This window comes from Mauremys reevesii, linkage group 1 (assembly GCF_016161935.1).
Source record: "Mauremys reevesii isolate NIE-2019 linkage group 1, ASM1616193v1, whole genome shotgun sequence".
NCBI classification, from domain to species: Eukaryota; Metazoa; Chordata; order Testudines; family Geoemydidae; genus Mauremys; species Mauremys reevesii.
The window spans coordinates 248,841,159-248,863,043 of NC_052623.1; the positions used below are offsets into that span (position 1 = coordinate 248,841,159).

General features: G+C 45.7%; 1 protein-coding gene across 8 annotated transcripts in view; it reads left to right on the top strand.

Moving 5' to 3' along the window:
* Positions 1–21,885, top strand: part of MICAL3 (microtubule associated monooxygenase, calponin and LIM domain containing 3) — a 261,040-nt gene that overhangs the window by 56,472 nt on the left and 182,683 nt on the right. For all 8 annotated transcript variants that reach the window (XM_039545905.1, XM_039545912.1, XM_039545923.1 and 5 more), the window contains exon 2: positions 14,041–14,120. The gene's annotated coding sequence lies outside the window, so the exon portion shown is untranslated. The remainder of the gene's footprint in view (positions 1–14,040; positions 14,121–21,885) is intronic.

The following is a 21,885-nucleotide window of genomic DNA, read 5'->3' on the forward strand; positions in this document are numbered from 1 at the left end:
GGCATCACTGGCATTGACTGGCAGCCTAGCAGTGGTTAATTTCCAAAGCAACCCTGATTGAGGGCTCCTGTTTCTGGCTGCTCCACTCGTATAAACTTTACATGGAATGTTGCCCTTCTGCCCGTTAGCAAAGTGGAGGATGAAGTGGTACCATTCTCCTGGCCCCCATGCCTGTTGTTCAGGGTTTAATTTAATGATATGCTTGAACAGTCAAGGAGATCGTGTTAGCTTGGCTCAGTATTTGTAAACAATTTGTGCTCTGTAACTTTCCTTCCTGGTCTTGCCCCAATTACCCCGCTCATCCCCCCCTTCTTGCATGCCCTAAGCCTAGCTAAAAAGCTCCATTCATACAGAGCTAGTCATTCCTTAGAGACCACGGAATGAAAGTAAGCAGTCCTGAAGCGTCTGGCTGTGGGTGGCAATGTAAAATCTGTTTTGTTTCTGGGTAGAAATTTGAAACTAATATCTCTGTTCAAAACTGTCTATTTTTTGCATTCCTCTTTTCCCTCCACCCCGTCCTGCTGCCATGCCATCAGAAATCCCTTTTTACACATCAAGACAGACCTGAGTATTTCCTTTGTGACTGAAATCACTGTACAGTTTAAAACATGGGCTTCTGACATGAAATCATCTACTGGTGTTTTCTGGTAAGTGACTAGAAAACCAACTTGCCATCTCACTAGGCTTTTGTCTCATTGAAATAAGTTTTTACCTGAAAAGCTACAAGATTGGGGCCTAAGAGTCTAATGAAGGTATTTTACTCCCATTAGGCTTGTGTGCTGATTATTCTCTTCCCCCCCCACCCATCTTAATGTGGTAGACTTCTGCTTTACACCTGCACCCTTTGATAATCTACTGGTGTGTAGCTTCATGGATGCAACACACTCCATCTGTCCTGCATTTTGATTGGTGGTTGATAATGTAATCGTGCACAATTACATCTAATCAATTTTCCTGGAGTGCAAGACCAAAAACCAGGAATTTAGCCAGCGGCGTACGTGCTCTTGTCTTCCGAGAGGAATGGTGAAGTAAGGGAGCAGAAATGCAGGAGCAGTTTGCTTTATTGCACCATTTAAGGTCAAAGGGAGCTCTGGAGTTTTGTGGAGAGAGGTAGGGATTTTATAGTGCAGTAAAACCAGATAGTGCTGCCCAGACTGAGGGGGTTTTGTGGTGTCTTCTGCAATTGACAGAAACAATCACTCCAGAAAGGGGATGTGCATGGGAGAGAGATGGAGACCAAAGGGACATCGGGAGAGGATAAAGATACTGGGAGATGGGAGCGGAGGAGGAGTGAGATGAAACTTCAGCTAATCAATGGTTTATAGAACAGGAGTACTTGTGGCACCTTAGAGACTAACACATTTATTAAATTTGTTAGTCTCTAAGGTGCCACAAGTACTCCTGTTCTTTTTGCGGATACAGACTAACACGGCTGCTACTCTGAAACCTGTCAATGGTTTATCTTATTCAGGGCTACTTTTGTAAGGAATCCCTTTTGATGCCAGTTTAGGGAGGAGCAAATACATTTTGTAGTAAGTACTGTGTGTTTTTTATCAGCTGCAGGCATGTCTGTTTCCAACTGAGAATTCCCCTTTCCATTCCCTTCACATTTCATCCTTCTAATTCTTGGCTGGATAACGTGGGAGTCACTGCTAGTTGAACAATGAAGTTTGAGTCTCCTTCCACCCTTGACCTGGGTTGTCTAGCTGGGGCAAGGCCTCTATAATCTCCCTAGAACCCTGTATTTGGATTTTGGAAAGAACTATTAAAAGCTGTCCCAGAAACTGCAGTTACTCAGTTCATGGCTGATCTTAGTCTGCTTAGGCAGAGCTTAATTTGCTGCTTCCCTGCCAACACACAATCACAGTGCTATCTTTAGTTGCTTTGTGGTATAACTTCACCCCAGGAGAGACAGAACATTACAGATGGCTTACATTTTCCTGTACAAAATATACTCTTGCTGTAGGCATGCCACCCTTTGCATGCTCTCTGAAGCATTACTCAATTCTTTGTTAAGCAGCTTTTTTTCTTAGCCTTTTGTTTGCAAGTAGGATGGTAGATTAGGCAGGTTGTGAACTGAACAAGAGCAGGAAAGGAAGTGTTATAAAAGTAAGATTGTTGTTCCTCCCAGTACTACACCCAACGTTCTGCCTCGCTGTGCTGGGTGTATGGACACAATCTGTATTGTAAGCAACGTGATTAAAATGTCCCTCTCCGGACACACAGGACACAGTCTGTTCTGTTGAGGGTACCCATGAGGATCCAAGAAGCCTACACGTGCAAATGGGCTGCAGTCTGGGACACAGGAAGGTCTACTTTCTTCCTAAATGTCTTTTAATCATAGTGGAGCGTTAATGAAGACCCCCCCCTCCTATGGCAAGGTGCATAATAGTTTCCATTCTGCTGTCTCCTGTTATCAGACTTTCTGAAACTTACAACTTTTGGGCTGAGTTTTTCCAGTGTTTGTCTCTTCCCAGAAGTGATTTTTGTTTTGTTTTGAAGTCAAATCAGTTCAGCCATTGAATACAAGAAGAATAGAAAAAATACTTTCCCCATAATTAAAAAATAAATATATTGTATTTGTTTTTGAACAGCATGAAATGGAAGAGGCAGGGGTTTAAAAGTTGAAAATTAGAATGAAAATACCCCTCAGTGACAAGTGCATTTGACTGTTCAAGTGAAAATATAGTTTTATTTGACTGAGTTAAATTTCTGAAAATCACATGCACAATAGATTTTTTTTTCAGGTGTTTTCTTGCAAAGTTCTCGATGTGCGAAGATAAGGATGGATGCATAACTCATGTACGGATAGCTATTCGAACTCTATAGACTTCTCATTTTCTGATCAGTTCAGAAGCATCCAGAAGTTACATATAGTCACACTGAACGTTCAGGCTCTTCTGGAGGGGTGGAACATAGTACTTAAACCACTATGGATGAAGTGAAATGGGGTCAGAGTGAAAATATTTATAGTATTCAGAATTAAATTACAATACACTTTTCACTGACTACAACATTATCCGTAGTGTTTAATTCCTCTTGTTGCAAATACACTTAACATTTAATACAAGTAGAATTTACACCTTGAAACACTTTTTTTGTCCTCTTATGAGAAAAAAATCATTTTCAATTTACTTACATTTGTCCAATTAGAAATACATTAATTCTATAGCCAAACTCATTAAAGAAACAGTTTGGTAAAGATTTTGAAAGGGGAGTGAAGTGCCCATTTCCTGTTGAAAGTGTATGGGTGTGGTACACCTTACCTCTATTTTGTGTATGTTTGGAAAGTCTCCTGCTTAACAGGCAACAGAAAAAAATCAGTAGAATATTAGAATTTGAAGATAGTTTGAGTATTAATTGTGTCAACTCTGTCTTACTCTGAGAATCTAAATATAACAGTGTAGTATATATTAAAGCTCTTGCTGAAGTGTAATAAAAAGGTTGTACACAATTTGTGTTTTGTGTCTGAGATATAACAGTTTGTGCTCATATGTCAAAGGTTATGATCATGCAATTAGACCATATAATGTGGACATACAAGAGGGCAGGTATGGGGGTGTGTGCGCGCGCAACCTTAACTTTGGCATTTGCTGACTTTTGAGTGCTTAGCTGTAGCACTTTTTATGTTCTCATGAGGCAGGTTGTCTGCACTATATATTTAAACAGCTGTTACTTCAGTAGCTAGTTGACACACCCACTTCCATCACAGTAATTGGTGACGCAGGTTGTAATAAAACTGCATGGTCAAAAGTCTAGTATTTATTTATAGCACAGTTCAGTCTATTCTGTCCCCTTAACCTTTTGCCTAGTGCCCTAGTCTAATAAATTTCCCAAGAATCCAAGCTGAAAATAGCTGGCTTTTCTGTGCAATAGGTCCAGCTTATCCATTGGTTCTATCACTTTGCTGATTGCTCAACCCAACCTCTCTCCCTGTGGAAACCAGTGGTGTAAACAAGGCTGTCAGTTAACACAGGTGCCCTTCAGTCCCTTGTGAATCCTGGCTAGAGGTTCAGCAAGCAGATACACTTCTAACATGCGTTCTGTAGCAGGATGTATGGGGCAAAGTGACTTAGGATAGGCTTACCGATGCTGTATGGGAGGTTTTTCTTTTTAATTCAGTTTGCCACAGATAGGCTCAGATTTTTGGTATGGTGGAGAAGTATGGGATTTGAAACTTACTTTACTAGCCATCCTAATAGAGAAGTCATTGGGATATTATTACACGTTATGGCAAAGTTCCTCCTCTGCTCTAGTAGGTCCTGCGCTTATTGGCGGATTTCCTCCCCTCAGTGGTCTTCCCCTTGGATGAAGCCCACAGTCTGGATCAACTCCTCCTATGTCTGATTAGGAGTAGCGAGGCTTGGGGGGAACCCGGGCCCGCCCTCTACTCCGGGTTCCAGCCCAGGGCCCTGTGAATTGCAGCAGTCTCTATAGTACTACTTGTAACCGCTGCTTGACCGCTACAGCTCCCTGGGCTACTTCCCCATAGCCTCCTTCAAACACCTTTCTTATCCTCACCATAGGATCCTCCTGGTGTCTGATACTGCTTGATTGTATGGTGTTTCCTCAATCCTCCAGTAGTACACCCTCTCAGTTCTTAGTTCCTTGTGTCTCTGGCTCCCAGCTCCTCATACGCCCTTCCTTCCTCTGGCTCCTCCTCCTTGACTGGAGTGAGCTCCCCTTTTTATACCAGGTGCCCTGATTAGCCTGCAGGTGCTCCAATCAATGTAGCTCTCTCTGGTGCCTTCTAGAAAGTTCTTAATTGGCCCCAGGTGCCTTAATTACCCTGGAGCAACTGCCATTTTGGTTCCCATGGTACTAGGGATTTGCTTAGCCTGGGGCTAACATACCTGTTCCTGAGTACTTTCCTGTAGCCATCCGGCCTTGCTCCATCACAACAGTTAGCTCAGAGAACTGTCAGATTGAAATGCTCTGAAGTAAACATTGAACTCCTATGACTTCAAAATGCTTTCTACCCCCAACTGCCCATTGCTGTCCTAACACTGTAGTTGCAAAGAAAGCTGTGGGGTTTTGGTTTCATTCATTTCCTTGCAAAATCATAGAGAGCAGACACATGCCATCTTGCCCATTCTCACCTCCTCCTAGGGCCAGTTAAGGTTTATTCTTCACTATATATTTTTCTCATACTTTTTCCAATCTGATTTTAACTCATTTGAGCAACAGGCTTCCACAACTTCCCTGGAGAGATTGTGCCACAGTTGAATTGACATCTGCCCTCCCACACTGATGTTTTTTTTTCATGAAATCTTAATCTATAACTTACGTTTTTCTTTGATATTCTGTCAATTCCTATTTGCATCCCTTTACATCACCCTAAACTGTGTCTCTCCCTCCTTTGGGGGAACCTGTTTTAGGCCTCTAATTGTGTGTTTTCTAATTTGGCAACGGTGAATTAAAAAGACAAATTAGGAGCCAGCAACAGAGTTTGACTTGCTGTACTGCTGCTGTGTATACAGGAAAAACATGGGGTTAAAAATTAAATGAACTTAAACATAAAAAGAGCATTTACATATTTTCCTTAAAAGGACATACAAGTTAACAAATCATTTTTAGAAAACAAATTTCCACAATGTTTCCATAGCACTTGAAATCAATAAGATGGAAAGACTCAGAAAACTTTGTCACTCTTTACATTTCATATTTACTCTTCATTGTCCAAAAAGAGGAACACAAACAGGCTGGGCAGCTTCACTTTTATTTATGTTCAGTTTCTACTCACTTTAAATTCTAGTGCACTGACACTGAAATAACTGAGTTGTAGACACTATAGAAAAGTCTTTTTTTTTTTAAATATTCATTGGAATTTCTGAAAAATATCATTGGAATATTTTATTCTAGGTTAGACAAGACAATGTCACTTAGATATTTTCAAATCTCACCAAATTTGGGAATTGACACATACCATTTAATTGCTTGTGGCCCACCCATTCTTTAAAAGAGTGTTTCCCAAACTTGGGACGCTGCTTGTGTAGGGAAAGCCCCAGGTGGGCCGGGACGGTTTGTTTTCCTGCCCCGTCTGCAGGTCTGGCTGATCGCGGCTCCCACTGGCCGTGATTCACTTCTCCAGGCCAATGGGAGCTGTTGAAAGCGGTGTGGGCCAAGGGACATACTGGCCGCCACTTCCAGCAGCCCCCATTGGCCTGCAGCAGCAAGCCGTGATCCGCCGGACCTGCAGGCGGGGCAGGTAAACAAACCGGCCCAGCCCGCCAGGGGTTTTCCCTACACAAGCAGCGTCCCAAGTTTGGGAAACACTGTTTTAAAAGTTTTTGTAAAGAAAATCCTGAGAGCTTTCCCTCTGTTTGTTCTTGCCTTTAATCAAGTGCATTAACGTAAATGTAAGGAGAGTTATATGGCTTAGTATTTCCGACCACAGAGGCAACAGAGTTCCAGTCTAAGCAATATCATTACCCACTTAATTATATCAAGAGATCCTGCTCTAATAAATCAATGTAAGCCACAGAACTACAGAAAAATGTGGTGAAATCCAAGAACTGCTTATTTAAAATATATGTAGTCACTTCTAGCTTTTTGAAAGGAGGGGAAATGTCTCATTTTACTAGTGTCGAGATGAAAGATATTAAATATTCCCATCTCTGTTCTACACATTGCTTTAAAATTAGTTGCTAGACATTAGATTTGCTCTCCAATTTTAAAACAGTACATTTAGTAATTTCAGTGCATTTTAAAAGTTAAAATGTTTAATATGCTCCAATTTTTCGCTCCTTCTCCCTATAATGCTGGGTTACCATTGGGTAACTGTCACAATGAATTGTTTCTGAAGAGTTTAACATGGAACTCACTAAAGTGGCTCAGGTATTGGTAATGGAAAACAGAGCCTTTCATCTCTAAGTCACTGGTTCAAATCCAGTCCAGATTGGTAGCGACTGAAAGTTGTTGCCACGTGACAGCTGTTCTTAGATTTGCGAAAACTAGTTGATGATCTATTAAGTTCTTTGTATCACCGTAATAGAAAACACTATCTGCACTGGCACTGTTTTGGCAGTCTGAAAAGCCATGGATGGATATTGAGAGTGAATTATTCTCTCCACAGCAGAGTTGCTGCTTCTAGGTGTGATTTGGGAAACATTGCAAGCTTTCCCTTTTCTCCCATACTATACTTGTTCTTTGTCTTGTGGATTTGTCTGTTTTCAGTTGCTATCCTCAAACTAACCAAAAAAAAAAAAGTATTAATTAGTAAATTTTCTTAAGTTTTGAAAACTGAAAATTCACATGGTCATAATGATCCATGAGCTGTATCTTGTGACTTAAATAACGTGCCACTTGGCTCATTTTTATCTCCTAGTGAGGCATGTTTAGTGTTATAAATGTAAGCTCTGAAATGTTTGTAAACAGTGTTTTGGTTTTTTTTGTCTCATTACAAGTGATTGAGCTCAGACTTCCAAGATATATTGAAACTGATAATTTGTTTGACTTTAGTAGTAGTAAGAGAAGAAGGCAGGTTTTAAAATTAAATGTTTCCCTTCCTCCCAAAGACTTCACGATGATGGACTGTAGCCAGTTATTGTCTCTTATGAATACCTGGTGGCTGTTGGTGCTAGCTATCTCTTGGGGTGAGGAAGGGATTGACTTTTTGAGTTCTGTGCTAAGGTAGCACCAGGCATTTTCCTGGTGGCAGATATGCAAATACCCATGTAGACACAAGGTGCATGAATGAAAATACAAAGGTACTTCATGCAGATAATTTAAAAATGTTTTTTTAAACAACAGAGGTTTTGATACAAGTCAGCTAATTCTAAACTCAGACTGGTGCTCCTTCTTTATACCTAAAGCAATGAGACTAGGTTATAAATTATAAACCTGCTAAAATTAAATCCAAGATGTTTAAATTACACAAGCAAAAACTAACAACTTAACCCAAATACTTGATATTTGTAATGTAATGGAACACCCAAGCCATGTCTCAGAATTAAATTTTGTCAAAAAGACAGCTTGCTTAAGGCGGCTTGTGCCAAGCTTTGGTGTGAATACAATCCCTGACAATGATCACAGCACTGACTAAAATCTCAACTATCGGTACACCAGTACTGTTAGCAGAACTGTAATATGGGGAGAAAGCAAACTTGTCTTAGAAAAATAGTGTCCCAATCCTCCCTCAGGTTCCTCTGGTTGACAGTGTATCATTCACAGCTGGACTAGGTCAGGTTCTGCTTACCTCCTAAAGATTCAGTGCTAATTTTCCTAATCCCAAGAATGTGTGTGTCGGGGTGGATGTAGCTGGTTTCTGAACACATAGGAAAATAGTCATGTTTCTGTAAGTCACATATTTTATATTAAATTTTCTTAAAGTAGCTTCCTCCAAAAACATGACACCAGTACTCAAAATGCAAACCTGTACAGAACAACATAAAGTAATATGACTTTATTGCAATACTTTTCATAAGACTTCAGTAGCCATTTTATGGTCAGACTTGAACAACCCGTAGGTGACAATCACGTTCTCAGAGTGGAAAGGCTATATACCAGTTAAACATAGCCAAGTCTTATCCAGTCCCTTTTCTGAGTCCTGAGTCCCCTTTAAGTTGAGTCTGTAACTTTATTGTTCTTTTTTGAGTGATTGCTCATATCGATTCCAGTTAGGTGTGTGCGTGCCGCATGCACAGTCGTTGGAAAGTTTTTCCCTTAGCAGCTCCCATCGGGTCAGCTGTGGCGCCTTCATGGCACTGACTATATGCCCCTCCTGACCTGGCCCCTCCTCAGTTCCTTCTTACCACCCGTGACAGTCGTTGGAACTGCGGTCGCTTGCATAGCAAGTGCTTCCCTTAACATATCTTCTAGTTTGTAGTTGTAGTTCTAGCTCAGTTAGTTAGTTATAGTTGTATATAGTTAAGGTTTGGGAGTGGGTTTTTTCTCCAAACCGCGACCCCTCCCTTGGGTTCTGTTGGCATGCCTCAGTCCCAAGGGTTTAAGCCTTGCGGAACCTGCAGCAAGCCTATGCCAACAGGCGACCCCCCATGACTCATGCCTGAAATGTCTGGGGGAGGCGCACCAGACAGAGAGATGCAAAATCTGCAGAGCTTTCCGCTCCAGGACGAAAAAGGACCGAGACGTCTGTCTTAAACAACTCCTGATGGAATCTGCTCTTCATCCCAAGCCTGCCACGGACCATCAGGACCCAACACTGAGTGCGTCCGTATGGAGCACCCTGGCCTCGGTATGCAACACAACGCCGAGGAAGGACTCTGGCCTAAGAGATGTTTGGCTGCGGAGACAGCCCGGCATCGCTCCCATTCACCGGTGCCACACAAGCTGCACAGGAAGACGGACAGAGATCCTTCCCCTGTGCTGAAGACAGCGGTGCCAGCAGGCACAACAGCAGTACATCCTACGCAGGAGTATTTGGCGCTGAGAGCACAGGAGTCAGCGCTGTTGACTTTGGTTCCCTGGAGGGGACTGTCAAGTCCGGTACCCAGCGACTCTCCAGGCAGGCAGTGCCAAGTGGAGGAGTTAGAGCTGCCCTTCACCCTGGAAGCTACGAGGGATCTGATGGCCATGATGGCACCTCAACCCCCTGCAGTCAGAGACAAGCCTTCGGTGCCTCAACGACTGGCTCCGTCTAGAGGCAAGCCAGCCATGATGTGGTGGTGGACCTCTCCAGTTTGGTACAGCTCCCGATTGCTGTCTTCAAGGCACCGCTCACCAGCATCGGGTTCCGGGCGGAGTTCCCTGACACCAGCGGGGCGACTATCTCCTTCCCCAGTACCGAGGGTAGAGTGGCACTGGTCCCCAGCACTGACGGAGCAACACCGGTTGCCCACGCCGTCAACTTGGCACTGGTCCCTGATGTACTACCCATTGGCACCACCATGGTCATCACTGTCGAGGTCGGTCTCATCGGACTCTGATGGGGACTCCTTTTACTCCCGGCGCAGCCAGCACAGATCTGACAGGCGCCGAAGTGAGGCAGGAGTGGTATCCTGGCATCCCCAGTGGCAGCCACCTGTACAGTGGCCCTTTTGGATCCCCTGGACCTACCACCAGGCTCAGGGGTCCTTTTCCAGGGGTTCCCGGTCAGTGGCCTCTGAGACCCAAGTGCCCCCATCACCTAAGGACTGACCTACGCCATGGAGATGACATCGGCACAAGGCCCGCTGCCTGGCCAGGCCACTGCCACTCTGACAACAGTCAGCACAGAGGCCTCCGGCACTGACCAGGAGGAGGTCAGAGAGCTGGAGGGTCAGGAGGACCCTGTGCCACCCCTGGCTTCATCATCTTTGTCCCCAGACGAGGCAGTGGCAGGTGCATCTACCTCGGGTCCGCCCCCCAATAGACCAACACCTACTGCGGAGGATTGCCCGCAACATGGGGTTGCAGGTGGAGGAAGTAGTGAAACCTGAGAAAACAAGTGAACATCTTGGCACCAGAGGGACCATACAAGGTAACTCTGCCCCTGATAATTATTTAGAGCAACATTAAGACTTCCTATGGCAGACCCCTGCATCTATCCCACCTACCCCTAAAGGTGTTGAGCGGAAGTACTTCGTACCCTCTAAAGGGTACGAGTACCTATTCTTGCACCCGCAGCCATACTCCCTTGTAATGGCCACAGTTAATGAGAAGGAGAGACAGGGGCAGCAGGGACTGACTCCCAAGTTGAAGAAGTCGAAGCGAATGGACCTTTTCAGCAGAAAGGTCTATTCAGTGGGAGGCCCGCAGCTGAGGATAGCAAACCAACAAGCTGTCCTCAGTAGATCAACTTCAACTTGTGGACCTCCATGTTGAAGTTTAAGGACCTGATTCCACCATACTCCAGAGCCGAATTTTCGGCTATTATTGATGAAGGAAAGGCAGGTATACCCTTATCTCGACGACTGGCTGCTCAGGGGGCGCTCCAGGGAACAGGTAGCGTGTCAGCTCCGTTTGATCAGATCCACTTTCGAGACAGTGGATCTCCTCATCAATATGAACAAATCAATCATGTCACCATCCCAAAGAATAGAGTTCATCAGGGTGGTATTGGATCTGGTACAGGCAAGAGCGTTTCTGCCAAAGGCCCGATTCCAGGCGTTGACAGACATTATTCAAGGCCTCAGGAGATACCCGACCACTACAGCAAGGGGATGCCCAAGTGTCCTTGGCCACATGGCAACCTGCACTTGCGTAATCTGGCATGCCAGACTGAGACTCAGATCCCTCCAGGTGTGGCTCGCTTCGGCCTATCGCCTGGGGTGCAACAGCCTGGAGTCAGTGATCAATGTGCCTCAACAAGTGCTTGAGTCCCTCCAGTGGTGGCTCAATCCTCAGGCAGTGTGTGCGGGAGTCCCCTTCAACAGCTCCCAGCCCTCCTCATCCCTGATAATGGGCGCGTCAGCTCTGAGATGGGGAGCACACTTGGGAGACCTCCAAACGCAGGGCTGGTGGTCATAGGACGAGCTCTCACTCCATATCAATATCAAAGAGCTGAGGGTGATGTGTTTAGCATGTCAAACCCAACTACAAGGACAGTGCATAGCAGTTCTAATGGACAACACCACCGCCATGTTTTACATCAACAAGCAGGGTGGAGCCCGTTCCTCTCCCCTATGTCGGGAAGCCCTCGGCTGTGGGAGTTTTGCATAGGATGCTCCCAGGTGAATGGAGTGGACTGTCTCCCAGGAATTCAGAACAAACTGGCGGGCCACCTAAGCAGGTCCTTTCGCAATCATGAGTGGTCCATCCACTCGGATGTCGTATACCCCCACCTTTGGAAGATGGAGTATCCTTGGTTCGACCTTTTCACCACCCGGAGCAACAGAAAGTGCCCAATGTTCTGCTCCTTCCAGAAACACAGCCCAGGCTCGATCACAGACGTGTTCCTGCTACCCTGGGGAGACCGGCTGTTGTATGTCTTTCCCCCGATCCTCCTTGTGTACAAGGTCCTACTCAAGGTCCGCAGAGACAGGGCAGAGTTAATTCTGGTGGCACCAGGATGGCCTCGACAACATGGGTACACCACGCTCCTTGAGCTGTCAGTGGACACCCGGATCACGTTGCCACTCCTCCCGGACCTGATCACTCAGGACCACAGTTGTCTTCATCACCCTGACCTCCAGTCCCTCCATCTCACAGCCTGGAAGCTTCATGGCTAAACCACATGGAGCTTCTGTGCTTGGAACCAGTAAGAGAGGTCCTATTTGTCAGCAGAAAACTCTCCACTAGGGCCACATACCTAGCAAAGTGGAAAAAGTTCACATTCTGGTGTGCTTAGCATCACATACCTACACTCCAGGCCCCCATACCACTCATCCTGGAGTACTTGCTGCACCTGAAACAGCACAGTCTCTCAGCGTCGTCCATCAAGGTGCAGCCGGGCATTCAATCTTTGCCATCCCAAGCCATTTCCTCAAGGGCCTCGACCAGTTATACCCACAAATTAGACAACCACTCCCTGTGTGGGACCCTGCGTGGAACCTTAACCTGGTTCTCTCCAGGCTAATGGGGGCCCCCCTTTGAGCCACTGGCAGCTTGCTCCCTTCACCTGTAATGGAAGGTTGCCTTTCTGGTCGCCATTACCTCAGCAAAGAGTGTGTTGTAGTTAAAGGCCCTCACTTCCGATCCCCCCTACATGGTTTTCCATAAGGACAAGGTACAACTCAGACCTCTCCCGACCTTCCTTCCAAAGGTGATGTCACACTTTCACAACAACCAGGACATTTTTCTGCCTGTCTTCTTCCCAAAACCTCATGCTAATATCTGAGAACAGAGGCACCACTCACTGAATGTTCGGCAGGCGTTGGCCTTTTACATCCAGTGCACAAAGGCATTCCGAAAGTCGAGCCAGCTGTTCATGGCAGTTGCGGACTGGATCAAAGGGCCTCCCGGTCTCATCTCAGAGGATCTCATCATGGATCACGTCCTGCATCCGGATGTGCTACGAGCTAGCCAAGGTTCCAGCCCCGGCCCTTATGGCACACCCCACAAGGGTGCAGGTTTCTTTGGCAACATTCCTGGCCCAGGATCCAATACAAGAGATCTGCAGGGTGGCAATGTGGTCCTTGATACATACGTTCACCTCTCATTATGGCGTCATCCAGCATGCCAGGGATGATGCAGCATTCGGCAGAGCGGTGCTCCAGTCAGCGATTCCATAACACTGATCTCACCACGTAGGTAGAGCTTGGGAGTCACCTAATTAGAATGGATATGAGCAATCCCTCAAAGAAGAAAAAACAGTTCCCGTAACTGTTGTTCTTTGAGATGTGTTGCTCATATCCATTCCAATACTCACCCTCCTACCCCTTCTATCGGAGTAGCTGGCAAGAAGGAACTGAGGAGTGGCCTGGGTCAGCAGGGGCATAAATTCAGCGCCATGAAGGCGCCATTCCAGGGGGCTCCACGGCCGACCCGACAGGAGCTACTAAGGGAAAATCTTTCTGACAACTGTGCACGCAGCGTGAGCACACCTAATTGGAATGAACGCGAGCAACACATCTCGAAGAACAACAGTTATGAGAATGTGAATAACTGTTTTTTCCAGCTAGTGAACTAAATGCATACCACCAGCTTCAACATAATTGATCATATTCCCAAGATGGCACTGCAGCCCAGCTTGTCAGTGTAGGGACTCCCCTTCTAGCAGTCAAAGAAATCTTTCCAAGTACTTTTTTTTTTTTTTGGTCACAGTAACAGTTAATTTCCCTACTAGTGTGTATCGTGTAATTTCACTAGATGTGGCAGTATTTTCCTTCTATGCTGTCTGCAAAGTCAGCTTTCCTACTTAACCTGCTGCTTGCTTTTACAATGATGCTTCCTCTACACAGCTTCCCTCTAAGCAACATCTTCCTTCCTTCCTTCCTCCAGAAAATTAAGCACCTGGGGAAGGTACAATAGCTGTTTGCCCTTAATTATTAACCAGAATCAGCCTCTCACCCCAGTGATGAACTTCATTCACTTCCATGAACCTCTTTTTTTATGTTGAAGGATTGGATTTATTTAGGTATTTTAAGCCGTCATGTTACCAAGGTGCTATTTATTTACACCAAAATTGAGCCAAAAGTTCTTAATGATTTGTTTCTACAGGTCCATACTGTTTGGGTCTTGGTCAGTGTCTTGCAGTGTAGCTTTGCAGAGAGATCATGTTTCAAGAACTCAATGTATAGGTAAGTCATTGTCCTTCTGTTTGTATCCTGCAGCAGTAGGACATTTCCTCACTGTCTTGCAACGTTGACAGCATGGAGAGCGACAGAATAATCTCTGGTCTAGGCTGTTTAACTGCAAGGTTTTAAATAGACAGTTCTAATTTGACATCCGAATGTCAACTTTGCTGTGGCCCCATAGGTCGTTTTCCTTTTTATCTCTGCCAATTCCTGAATGTCATTTACTTACTAGTGTGAGAACTCCCACATCCCACCACAACCACAATTTGGAAGGTTATTTTAATAATGCAACTTTGGTTTTACGAGAGTCACAATTCACCCCAAAGTCAGTGTGCACGGAAGGTGTTGGGGAGAGGTAGTTGTTTTTGTTCAGTTCTATTGAATTCAGTCCTTGCTTTTGTCTAGTCCTTGCCTTTGTTTGGAGAGTTGACCACAGAATGATAGAAAGGATTTAGGACATGGTATTTATAACTCTTGCTGGCAGGAGTGTGTTTGTGTTCCTTATTCTGTCTGCTGCCTGACAGTCTTGCATGTTCTTATCTTCATGGGTTAAGCTTTGTTTTATTGTGGCTTCATGTACCAGGAGGCTTGGGAATAAACAGTTCATCTTGTATCCAGGAGAGAGAGAAGGGAAGAGCTTGGTTACATGAATATAGGGAAAAGAAAGTGACCTGCCCATTTTGGCTCTTCTGACTTTCCCTTTTAGGGTGCTGTGACCTTCTCTCTGCTTTGAGTTGAGCCCATCTCCTCCCTATCATTTTCAGCCCTTACACTAAACATAGTCTGTGCAGGGGGTAGAAATGCAAATCTTGCTGCTGCAGTGGGCATTGTGCTGCTGTGTTAAAGGATCACATTTATTTGGCTCTTGAATATGCATTTTGACCCACTCTTATCTACTTTTGCCACTCAGACAGGTTTGTTGACTTCCTGAAACAGCCTAAGATAGAAGAGATGAGAGAAATTGAGGTTTATTTTTTCCAAATAGAACATTTATTTCTTATGCACCAGAACATGCTAGTCAGGGCAGAGCTAATGACGTGGCAGGCTGCCAGTTTAACATGGCCCTGGCACTGTTAGTAGTGACTCATGTTGCTGAGCATGGCCCAATTGGAACAGACTGATTTTCTTTTCATGCACGTGCACTCTTTTTCATGGCTGGAATTTGACTTCTGTGTTTGGAGGAAGGAGCCAAAAGAGGAGCAAACCTATTGTAAGCCAGAAGTTTGTCTCCCATGCTAAATCCTTGGGGCTACTTTGTTTGCATGGGGAGGGGATATTTAAGAGACTCCACTATCAAGCCTCAAAGCTTTCTTCAAGCCACAGTTTTCTTCCCTTGTCTCGTGAAAAAGCTGGTGCTCTTGGATCTCCTTCTGCTCATGCCACTGTCTCTCCTTGAAATTTATTCTGTTATCGAAGAGCAGTGCTTGTAGAAGCCTTCTGTACAGAGCCTCTTGGAGCTCAGGTAAGGATTTCCCTGCACCCCTGAGTAGGGTTACAACCTTTGAAATGCAAAAAGAAAAAGGCACCCTTCTACCCCCCACTCCCCCAGGCAAGCCTGCTGCAACCCCAACTACAAGGCAACTCCGCAAATCCTCCCCGCCAACAGCCACTTATAGTTTCTAGAGCAGTGGGTCTCAACCCACTGGCTGCTTGTGGCCCAATCAGGGCCATGCAGGAAGTGTATGTATTGTGTGTATGTGGCCCACACAACACAGAGAGCTGTATATGCAGCCCACAAGGGTAAGTAGGTTGAGAACCATTGATCTAGAGAGTGGTAACACAACATTGTATGTCTCCTTATTCTCCCGTCACTCAGACCCTCGCTCTCTCACATCTGCGATGCACTTGCGTGTTGGTGGGCAGACAGCTGCTGCATTTTCAACAGTTTTGATCTATTATCTCTTAAACTGTGGCAATGGGAATGCTGCAGCGTCTTTAGCTGGACACAGAAAATTGGCAAATCCATAAAAAGAACCAGCCAGGTTGGTCAAATACTGACCAGGTAGTAACCGTACCCCTGAGAGATCCTTGAAGGAGAGTCATTTCTTGTTGGCCTTTATCCAAATGAGGATTGACTTAGAAAGGGAAGATAGAAATGGCCTTGAGGGTGAAAAGCAATGACAGAAGCTTCTTGTATTCCTGCTGATAGACACAGATACCCCTGATCGTAGGGTTACCACCTTGCCAGTATTCGACTGGCCTAGCCAGTTTTTTTAATGATTTACCAGTTGCCAGAAAAATAATTTAATCTGCCGGGGGTTGTTTTACAGGGGTCTAAAGATTTGCATTATCACCACAATGCACTGAGATATCTAATGTTAAAAGTTATATGTCTAGTTAAAGATGCGCAGTATTCCCACTTCCGCAGTTTAAGTGATAACCCATTAAAACTGTGCAAGAGAGGGTTTGAGTCGTATGAGAATGAGGAGAAAGGAAGGTTTGCGAATTTGCCTTTTGGTTGGGAGTTGGGATTGCGTGGGCTTGCCGTGTGTGTGGAGGGGGAGGGGGGCTTCTTTATTTTTGCATTTCAAAGGTGGTAACCCTAGCTGATTGGCATCCTTACACTTTTATGTTGGATTAAATCTTCATCCCCTGTTCCCCTCTGATTAATTCATACCAACTCCTTTTCTCAAAGGATCCAAGAACATTAGCCATGCTTGCCTCCGGAAATGATGGTTGCTGCCTTACTTCAGAAGTTGTGCATGCCAAAGCCTCAGGGGAGAAGAGCAAATAACCTCCTCCCCCTCTTTCCTTTGTAACTGATTTCTTAACAGATTTTCACTTGCTATTAACATTGAACTTGGCATCATCTTTGCTGAGAGAGGCATCTCTGCATACCCAGCGCCTTGAGAAGAGTTGTTATCTGGCCAACTGAAGCTGGTTTCAGTATCTAATGGGAGCCAAATGTCCAATCAAGTGGGGAACATACAGCCCTGTTGCTATTTTTAAGCAAACTAACGGTATGCACAAGTGCTGTTAACCTATGAAATGGAAGCTTTCATCTCCAGACAGAAGTCCTGGTCCTACTCAGCTGTCAGCTCTCCACAGAATTCAGGTCATTGGTCCTGTAGAGAGCAGTGAAGTGTTAAGGTATGCTTATCTGTGTGGAGACTGTCGCCATCTTGTCACACTACAGAGAAACAAGTGCTCAATTCCACACAAACTTCTTGGAAATATAATGGACATAATGTATCATAAAAATCTTTTACCCAGGGCACCCTGAATAAAACATAGGATAGACGCTCCCCTCCTGTGCCATGCTCATTTCTTTTTTTCCTCCCTTACTCATGAGGAGAGCTGGATAGTGATAGGATGAGACTTTGGAGGTTGTGTGGGTGATAGATTTCTATTACATTATGTTGCTGGGTTATTTGATTTGATCGTCAGTCAATTGACATGTCTGTTTGCTAGTGTGTTTTTAAAAACTATTGGCCTTTATCCAAGTGAGGGCACCCAGAACTCCTATTTTAGAAGAGTAATAATTCAAATAAATAAGCAAATGGTTTAAGAATTAATACAAAATTAAGATTGTTATGCCTTTAGGTTAAGAACTCAGATGCTATGGGGGTAGGTATGTTATTACGGAGAAAGAATGCTATTCCTCCAAGACAGGGTGGGTAAACTTTTTGGGCCGAGGGCCACATCTGCATTGAGAAATTGTATGCAGGGCAGGGGGTTGGGGTGCGGGAGGGAGTGCAGTGTGCAGGAAGGGGCTCAGGGCAAGGGATTGGGGCAGAGGAGGGGTGTGAGGGGCATTAGGGGGCTCGGAAGGGGGTTGGGGTACAGGAGGGGTGCGGATTGTGGGAGGAGGCTCAGGGCAGGGGGTTGGGGTGCTTGTGGGGTGCAGCATGGGGCTTAGGACGGGGTTGAAGTGTGGAGTGTACAAGGGGGTGCAGGAGGGGTGTGAGGTGCAGGCAGGGGGCTTAGGGCAGGGAGTTGGGGGGCAGGGTGCAGGAAGGGTTTGGGCTACCTGCACGCCTGCCCTGGCCCCATGCTGTGTCGCTCCAGGGAGAGCTGTGGCCCCTGGGTGGGGGAGGGGAGGGGAGCGGAGGGCTCCCAGTGCACTGCCCTTGCTGTGCCTCCAGGTTCCTCCCCCGAAGCTCCCATTGGCCGCAGTTCCCTGTTCCTGGCCGATGGGAGCTGCCGGGGGCGGTGCCTGGAGGCAAGGGTAACACCTGAAGCCCTCTGCCTTCCACACACCCCCCGGGGGGAGGCTGCAGGGACGTGGTGCTGGCTGCTTCTGAGAGTGGTGCGGGGCCCGCAGCACCATGGGGGGCAATCTCGCAGGCTGCATCCAGAGCCCTGGGGGTCCGGATCTGTCCCATGGGCCTTAGTTTTCCCACCCCTGCTCTAAGAGAGAGGCAGGATGAAGTTTCTGTCTCTAGGCTATAAAATAAGTTATTGGAGGGAAATCAGCCTTGAGGCAGGCTCTAGAAAAGGACTTTCAAGAGCTGCAGAAAGGGGCCTAATAAAAAAACCAGTTTTGTGAGATATGGTTGGTGCTTAATTTGTTGTTTTAGGCTAAGAAACTCAGATTTAATCTTCAATCTTTTGAGTTTTTGCAATTTAATCTGTGAGCTCTGGGATCTAGACGACTCTGCATAAAAGTCTAGATACATAACTATAACCCTGATTCTGATAAGATTCTAGATACGTGACATAGATTCTATAATATAGATTTGGATAAGATTCTAGGTAAATAACTATAACCCTGAAACTGAAGGTTATATTCCCATCTTGAACCTGCCACTCAAGCACAATAGCCGGCCACTGAAACAGATATTCAAAGTTTGTTGGAAAAAACCTCTTTCTCGCTCTCTTCAAATTGCACTCTGCATCCTGTTCAAGTTCTCTGCTCAATCAATCTCGTTCCTGCTGGTGTATGTGCTGCTGCCCTCTGCTGTATGTAATTAGATCTATTGAAGTGTTTGTGGATTGTGATGGTTTCCTTTTCTAGAGGGGCTGTCATGCAAAGACAATATAGTCTCTAATTCTTGTATGGAGATTCAAGTGATAGAGGTCCATGTTTTATGGATTAGATTCCTGAGATACGTACATCATAATCCGTGTGTATGGTGGTGTTGACAATCATGTCCATTTTTGAACCTATAGGTTCCCTGCCATCCCAGATTTTTTTTTTCCAAACAGAGTTTGTCTTTTTTTATTTTGTTTTAAAAGCTCAAATGAAGTGGCTGCGTGGGGCGGAGGGAAATCTATACAGCCCTCATGCCCAACTGTTGGTTTGCTTTGGCAGCTTCTCTCCCAAATGCTGTTGCTGGTTCTGCAGTAAGGAATTTAGATTTCCAAACCTATCAACCCTTCTGTCTACCAAATCCAGTCTTCCATAACAGAAACAGGAAGTGTTTCCTTTAAGTGATGTATTTGAGCTACTCAGAGCAATGTTCTTCATAACCGATGCCCTAGCTTTTCATCACATGTGGGTGTGGTGGGGAAATCATCAGTCTCATGCCACAACTTTGTGTGTCCCCTGTCTGCCTGTTCTTTTTCTACCCACTCCCTTCCAGAAAGTTTTTCTTCATCACCAGAACAGCTGAAAAGTTGGAAGCAGCACAAAGTGCTACAACATTCGCTCATCTATGAGTGATTTATTTACGTGTGGGTGCACGTGGTTGGGAACATTTACATTTAGCTATTGAGAATCTGGTATTCACCAAAACATGGAGGCAGGGCCTGGGGCAGAGCTGGGGTGTTAAGAAGCGGGGTGGGGGCTTGGGGAAGGGGGCGGGTGGGGGTGGAAAAGAGGGTTGAGCACCCTTGGGGCCTGGAGGAAGCCGGTGCCTGTGGGTTTAGCGATCTCAGCCGAGTCGGGACAGTATAATTCTATTCAATTATCAGTCTGTGCTGAGATATATACGGCAAGGCTAGCTGGAGTTGCTGCAGGGTATCACTGAAGCATGCTGGTGGAGCTGAGTGTGGCAAAAGAGAAGCTTGTGTAACACCTGCCTGCCCTATGTCAGGTTAGAAATTTCTAAATTTCATAGGAAATTTTATTGCTCTTCAAAAAGTGTATATATGTGCAGTATTCACGTGATACAATTACAGCTGTTTTTACCATCTCTCCTGTTTGGCTTTCCTGGGTCACAGTCACCCGTTAGTTCTGACAGAGGTGTACACTGATCTTGAATTTTTTTATATGTATTAAAACCACATTCTATGTGGTTCTTGTTAGCCAGTTAACTTGCTCTTTTGAAGTTCTTTTGGCATCTAGACTATACCATAATGTAACCTCTGATTACCTGTTGCCAAACTGCTTCCCTGGAAAATATATATACTTTTTTTCCCCAGGATGCTGGTAGAAAATCCAGTCCTCAAAGGATTTAGATTACCATACTGCTGGAGTCCCCATAATCTGTCCACAGCTTCCAGGCTGTATGCCCTTTGCATTCTTTACTAAGAGTCACAAAATTCTTCATTCTTTTAGTGTTCAGTGTTGTGGGGTTTTTTTTGTTTGTTTGACTGATTGTTTTTTAAAAAAACCTTTCCTCTCCCCTGCAAGCATACCCTTCCAGTGGTAAATCATGCTGGGTCAACAGAGATACAACTAATCTGTATCCTGTACCTTGTTCCAAAGCTGGGGAGGTCTGCTGTGCAGGAAATACTGATCCTCAGCAGGAGTGGTAGCTGGGGCTTCCCAAAGAGAGTAGATTATGTTTTTGTCATATGAAAGTGTCCAGTCCAGCCATTTTTCAGAGACCTCCTTTAAACCAGAGCTGTCAATGAATTATAGGATAGCTGTGGAGGAATTCTAGGAATGTCCACCTTGTAGGATCTGCTAGGGTGGTGTCTAATCCTGGCAGTATGTTTCAGTGGGTCTGCCTGTGAAATGAAGTAGTAGGACATCCTCAGCGCTTTTGCGTTCAGAAACACCCAGGTGTCCCACCCTGTCTCACCTGATTCAGTATTGAAGACAAACATGTCTGTATCTCTGCCTACTATGGTGTGAAGTGATTGTAGATTGACCTGAAAAGGGGTGTGTTGCATACACATGGAGTATCACCCCTTCCGGTGAGGAATAAGACTGGGGACAGTTACAGTAGTCTTTAGAGAAACCTTTTCAGGATGATGAGAGACTAGTGCAGAGGTCCCCAAATCTAGGGGGTGTAGAGGAACGTTCAGGGATGGGGAGTAGCAGGGCCGGGTCCAGCCCCCCCGGGGGGCGGGGAGGGAGAGCCACCCCAGCTATGCTCCGATCCCGCACCCAGCCTTAGCCCCTGACTATGTTGCAACAGCGGCTCCGCACCCAGCCTCAGCCCCTGGCCATGCTCCGTTCCCAGCCCTGTTCCTGACCGCAGACCTGCTCCCAGCCTAAGCCCCCTTAACCCAACCGCATCCACTCCGGTAGCCAGAGTGTGGCCCCGGGGTGGAGGTGGGCAGGAGTAAGTGGGGGGGCACCCTGAAAAGTTTGGGGACCACTGGTCTAGTGGAATAGCAGAGCCGAAAGGTTCCATGGCAGTTGATCAGAAAGAAGGGATGAAATGGCAGTATTGGGGGTGGTGGTGAAGTAGTGGGGGCAGGGGAAGCACCCCATATCTTTGGGGAAGTAAAAGTCTGAGAGGAAAGAGGGGTGATGCCCCAGGACGTTTGGGCAGAAACTGGCACTGTACGGGAGCAACTGAGTGCACCAAGTCATATCCACTGCAATGGCTGGAGTCCATCATGAATGGAGGGGTTTACTTCAAAGGGAGTTAGGATGTAAAGATTGATTGGATATAAGTTTATCTCAGAACAGCAGACAGGTAATAGAGCT